The 6299-nt window shown below is 42.6% G+C and overlaps 1 long non-coding RNA gene across 1 annotated transcript in view; it reads right to left on the minus strand.

Annotated features, from left to right (window-relative positions):
- Positions 1–3114, minus strand: part of LOC114809117 — a 47909-nt gene extending 44795 nt beyond the window's left edge. Inside the window, exon 1 of the long non-coding RNA XR_003756873.2 lies at positions 2927–3114. This is a non-coding gene — a long non-coding RNA (uncharacterized LOC114809117). The remainder of the gene's footprint in view (positions 1–2926) is intronic.
- Positions 3115–6299: the final 3185 nt, after the last annotated feature.

Below are 6299 nucleotides of genomic sequence, written 5' to 3' on the forward strand. Positions count from 1 at the left end.
ACCACACTCCCAACTCCCCAGAACTTACACATATATCCTTATACTCTGCTGCTTGTTTTGTCTTATGCTTTCAAGCCATCTCTGATCCATAGTGACATCGTGAACACATCTCACCCAGAATACCCCACCTCCATTTGCAATCATTCTGGTACTTTATCTATAGGATTTTCTTGGTAAAAATACCGAAGTGGCTTACCATTGGTTCCTTCCACACAATAAACTTGAGTCTTCATCCTCAACTCTCTCATGCCACTGCTGCCCAGCACAGGTGAGTTTTGACTTGTAGCAGATTGCCTTCCACTCACTAGCCACTGCCCACACTAGGAGTGGAATGGATATGCCTGTGCTTAACTCTCCCCTCCCATAGTCGAGACAGGTAGAGTACTGGAAACTCTCCAAGTGCGACAGAGGGACTTAGTGAAAAGAGCATGGGCTTGGGAGTCAGAAGATGTGGGTTCTAATCCTGGCTCCACCACTTGTCTGCTGTTTGACCTTGGGCAAGTCATAACTTCTCTGTGCCTCAGTTTCCTCATCTGTCAAATGGGGATTAAGAATGTGAGCCCCAGGTAGGACAACCTGATTGTCTTGTATTTCCCTCAGTGCTTGGCACATTGTAAGCATTTAACAAATATCATGATTATCATTATTATTATTATTACTCTGATGCTTACCCTATTTGGAATGTATTTTAATGTCACTTGATTGTAAACTCCTTGAGGGCAGAGATCATGACTACCAACTCTAATAAAATGCTCAACACGTTGCTTATTAAATCAATAGTATTTAGTGAGTACTCACTGTTGGTATTTGTTAAGCGCTTACTATGTGCAGAGCACTGTTCTAAGTGCTGGGATAGACACAGGGGTATCAGATTGTCCCACGTGGGGCTCACAGTCTTCATCCCCATTTTACAGATGAGCTAACTGAGGCACAGAGAAGTTAAGTGACTTGCCCACAGTCACACAGCTGAGAAATGGCAGAGCTGGGATTCGAACTCATGACCTCTGACTCCAAAGCCCGTGCTCTTTCCACTGAACCACGCTGCTTCTCAGAGCACTGTACTAAATGCTTGGGAGAGTATACTGCAACAAAGTTGGTATGTACATTCTCTGACAATAAGAATAATAATGTTAATAATTATGGTATTTGTTAAGTACTTACTATGTGCCAGGCATATGAGGCTCACAGTCTTAATCCCCATTTTACAGATGAGGGAACAGAGGCACAGAAAAGTTAAGTGACTTGCCCAAGGCCATACAGAAGACAAGTGGCAGAGTCAGAATTAGAACCCAGGTCTTTTTGACTCAGAAGCCAATGCTTTATTCACTAGGTCATGCTGCTTCTAATGAGATTACAGTTTATAACATTGATTTCCCATCTATTGCACTGTACCCTTGATTGATTAGCATGGCATAGTGGATAGGAAGCTGAGGAAAAGAGGGGCTTAGTCTGGGAAGGCCTCCTGGAGGAGGTAGGGCTTTGAAAGGGGTGGTGGGGAGAGAGTCATTGTCTGGTGGATTTGAGGAGGGAGGACATTCCAGGAGAGAGGTAGGATGTGGGCCAGTGGTCAGCAGCGAGATAAGGGCACACTGAGAAGGTTAGCTCCAGAGGATCAAAGTGTGCAGACTGGGATGAAGAAGGAATGAAAGGAGATGAGGTAGGAAAGGGCAAAGTGATGGAGAGCTTTAAAGCCAACAGTGAGGAGTTTTTGTCTGATGAGAAGGTGGATAGGCAGCCACTGGATATTTTTGAGGAGAGAGGTGACATGTCCTGAACGTTTCTGTAGAAAGATAATCTGGGCAGTGGAGTGAAGTGCGGACTGAAGTGGGGAGAGGTCAGAAAAGAGGCTGAGTGACTGTATTAATGGTCTGGATGGAGATGAAAGGGTAGAGTTTGGCGATGTTGTGAAGATGAGACTGACAAGATTTGGTGACAGATTGGGGATGTGGGTTGAAAGAGAGAGCAGAGTCAAGGATGACCCCAAGGTTGTGGGCTTGTGAGATGGGAAGAATGGTTGTGCCATCTATAGTGACAGGAAAGTTTGGGAGAGGACAGGGTTTGGGAGGGAAGATAAGAAGCTCTATTTTGGACATATTGAGGTTGAGGTGGTGGAAGGACATCCATGTAGAGATGTCCTGAAGGCAGGAGTAGATGCAAGCCTGGAGAGAGGGAGAGAGATTAGGGGAGGAGATGTAGATTTGGTTATCATCCACATAGAGATGGTAGTTGAAGCCATGGGAGTGAATGAATTTTTCAAGGGAGCAAGTATAGATGAGAATAGAAGGGGACCAAGAACTGAACCTGAGGGACTCCTACAGTAGGGGATGGGAGGGGGAGGATAAGACCGTGAAGGAACCTGAGAATGAATGGCCAGGGATATGAGGAGAACCAGAAGAGGACATCATCAGTGAAGCCAAGGTTGGATAACATCCAGGAGAAGGGGATGGTCTACACTGTCAAAGGCAGTTGAGTAGTAGAAGAGGATTAGGATGGAATAGGAGCCATTGGATTTGGCAAGGAGGTCATTGGTGACTTTTGAGAGGGAGGTTTCAATGGAGGTAAGGGGACAGAAGCTGAGATACCTGAAGTGAGTCCATTTATATCCCAGTTAGAGGTGGAATAAGACAGAGCCATCTTAGCACAGACAATAAATGTTAGAATGGACATTCTGACATGGGTTATTTAAAAGTGGGCACTTTTTTTTCCTCCACACTTAGGAAAAGCCCAATGGGAATACATGAGAAAGCTGTGCCTTTCTAAGGTACAAAGTTTTTCAAGCCCTTATTTCATACCAACCAGGACTACCTTCCTGGACTAGAGGAGCCTCAGTGATATGTAGTAGAGCTCAAACTACATCTCTGATCACCAGTGTTACTGTGAAAAGCTTTTACTTAGTTTTACTAGTGTACAAGGGAGTGACACTTACATACACTAACTCCAATCCAAGGATACAATGCCAGTCTGTGATCAAAGGAGCCCAGTCTGCCAAAGCTTTTTCCTTCTGCTTCCATGTGCTGCTGACAAGTGCTGCTCTCAGCATCCTTCCTTCTTGCTTCTCTGCATGCTTCTACCCCACTGCATGCCTTCTTCTGTGCTACTTCAATGGGCCCCCAGGTGTTCCCTCACTCTTTAAAACGACTGCCTCTTATCTGCCTTAGGCATGGCAGCTGTGGCTCTACATGTAGTCATTGATTGCTCCAGGCCCATTACTGGGTAGAACAGGGAGAGAAAGCTCCATCTCCCTCCATGCTCCACCCCCCACAGGCCAGCAATCACCTCTCTCAAATAGAGTCGATCCAGTCTGTTCTTTATTGTTGTTTACAGGATCAAGAGCAGTATTTAACAAGGCAACTTGTTGTGAGTTCACCAGATGAAGGCCTAGGAAATGATTAGTTCCTGGGAGACCGGTTGGGATAGTATTCTTCCAGTTGATAGTGCTGCTTTACTTGGTGTTAATGGGTTCATTCATTCAGACATATTTATTGAGTGCTTACTGTGTCCAGAGCACTGTACTAAGTGCTTGGGAAAGTACAGTACAGCAATAAAGAGAGACAGTCCCTATCCACAATGAGCTCACAGTCTAGAGGGGAGGGAGAGACAGACATCAATTCAATTAAACAGGTACCAATATAAATAAATGAAATTACAGATATACACGTAAGTGCTGTGCGACAGGGAGAGGATGGAAGAGCAGAGGGAGCGAATCAGGGTGATGGGGTTCTGTTGGGATTACATTATGCCACTTAACCAAAACTTATACTCAGAAGCAAATGGTGAAGTTTCTGGTGTAGACATCACACTGAACAGCATTCAGAAAAGAAATCCCAGTTTGAAGCAGTGCAATGCTTAATGATAGGAAGATGTCCAGTTTTAGAAATGTATCTGGCTTATATCAATTCATTTATATTGTCACCCTAGCACCTGCAGCATGTAGGCAATACATATCTAAATCATTAGCGTCCCAAAAAGGAGCCATTTGCTTCCTCTGATTAGATTCCCCAGACAGGATCTTACTGATAGACACTTTTGATAATCTGCCTGTTGAGAATCTGATTGGTGGGAGGGAGGGGAAAAAATGACAGTGGCTGCAGACTTTGCTGGGAGAAAATTTCATATTTCATAATTTTAAATGTCCAGGAATCCCCGAAGGAACGAGACCAGGTTTTTGTTTTAAAATGTGCCTAGTGAAAACCACAAACCCTCCCTAGCACAACTTGGATTCACAGCTTGCTCCCGGATAATTGCTACAGCAATGATTACAGCCCAATACACTCCCTGGTAAGGCCCGACCCTGCTTCCTCTGCCTGACTTGACCGCTCTTTGCTAGTACAGGTGATAGCGACCTTTAAAGGACATGAGAAAGGGCTGCCAATTTTTAAAGTATTTGCCAAAAAGCTTCATTACTATTCACATAAATGCACTCACTTTATGGAACCCGAGATGGGGGATGGGGCTGGGAGCTTAGCTGGATAATGCAGCACCTCCCCCACTTCCCTGGGCCTAGGTGGGTGGGGGCACGGTCCTGCAGACTGAAAGGCCTGGAGCACCAGGAGCATAAGGATTGCTTTTCACTTTCATTTTCACTCTTGGAGGGGAGCTCCTCTTCAATTATATTCCAAATGAGTCTGGTTTACTTTCACCTCTGAACTGCAAAAGCAGGCATATGGTCATTTTACAATTAAATGATTGTCTTTTTAAATTATTGAATCAAATTCTTTAAAAATAAATGAAAGAATAAACCCATTAGAAATTCAATAAAAAAAGCCCACATTTTCTGCCATTAAAATGTACAATAATAACTTAATAATTGAGATATAAGTGGATGCATAAAAATAGTCATTTAATTCAAAGTAATTAAATTACAAGATATATTTCCTATCCAGAAAAATATGACAACATGAAGGATAGCACTTAAGTAAATTCATTATTGAATAAAGGATGATTATCTTCCATAAATCCTAGAACATAGAAAGTACAGAAAATGTAAGGCAGGAAAAGCAGATATGGAAAGAGGAATCACTCTTACTATTATTCCCAGGCCAAAAACCCTAACTGAAATCAGAGAACAAATATTTAGAAAACAAACCTGTAAACAGGTATAGAACAACTATGGATGACTAGATGACTGTATACATTTATATAGGGCAGATTTGATTGCATGCTTTCACTGAACAACATTAGTGGATAAAAGATGCATCGTCAACATAATAGAAATTGATTTTACTGAAGCATACAATATGTAGTGTCTAATGAAATCTTACTCCCCAAAAATTCAAATTGGCTTATCTATGAGGGTAATCACAGGTATTGAAAACTGTGTGAAAAGACATAAACAAAGGCAAGCATTAAAAGGCAATGTAGCAAGGTAAAAGCAGTAGAATGATTGTGGTTTCCAACAGTTCCCAGTTATGATAAAAAAAAGAAAATGAGAAGGAAACAAAAGTGATAAAACCTGGGTTGGCATGACCACCAGTTACCCCTATAACTCCAGTTCTAGTCTCCCACCAAGATTTTTATGAAGAAATATAAAAAAGGAGACCTAAAAACCAAACCTGCATCTTCATTCATTCATTCCATCATATTTATTGAGCATTTATTGTGTGCAAATTAAGTAATTAATTAATGATGGTATTTGTTAAGCACTTATGTGCCAAGCACTGTTCTAAGCACTGGGGCAAATACAAGATAATTAGGTTGTCCCACGTGGGGCTTACAGTGCAAGTCACCATTTTACAGATGAGGTACCTGAGGCACAGAGAAGTTAAGTGTCTTGCCCAAGTTTACACAGCTGATAAGTGGTGGGCCAGGAAATGCTTGGGAGACTACAATATAACAACAGACACATTGCTGCACACAATGAGCTCACAGTCTAGAGGGGGAGATAGACATTAATGTAAATAAATAGATGAATAAACAAATAAATAAATTACAGGTATATACATATGTGCTGTGGCGATAGCAAGGATGAATGAAGGAGCAAGTAAGAGCAGTGCAGAAGGGACTGGGAGATTATGAGAGGAGGGCTTAGTCAGGAAATGTTCCTTGGAGGAGATGTGCTATCAATAAGGCTTTCAAGTGGGGGAAAGCAATTATCTGTCTGATATGAGGAGGAAGTGCATTCCACAGTGGAGGTAGGATGTGGGCAAGAGGTCAGCTGAAGTCGAGGCACAGTGAGAAGGTTAGCTAGCATTAGAGGAATGAAGTGTGTGGGCTGGGTTGTAGTAGGAGAGCAGCGAGATAAGGTAGGAGGGGGCAAGGTGATTAAGTGCTTTAAAGTCAATGGTGAGGAGTTTTTGTTT

Source organism: Ornithorhynchus anatinus, chromosome 2, assembly GCF_004115215.2.
Source record: "Ornithorhynchus anatinus isolate Pmale09 chromosome 2, mOrnAna1.pri.v4, whole genome shotgun sequence".
In the NCBI taxonomy this organism is placed as follows: domain Eukaryota; kingdom Metazoa; phylum Chordata; class Mammalia; order Monotremata; family Ornithorhynchidae; genus Ornithorhynchus; species Ornithorhynchus anatinus.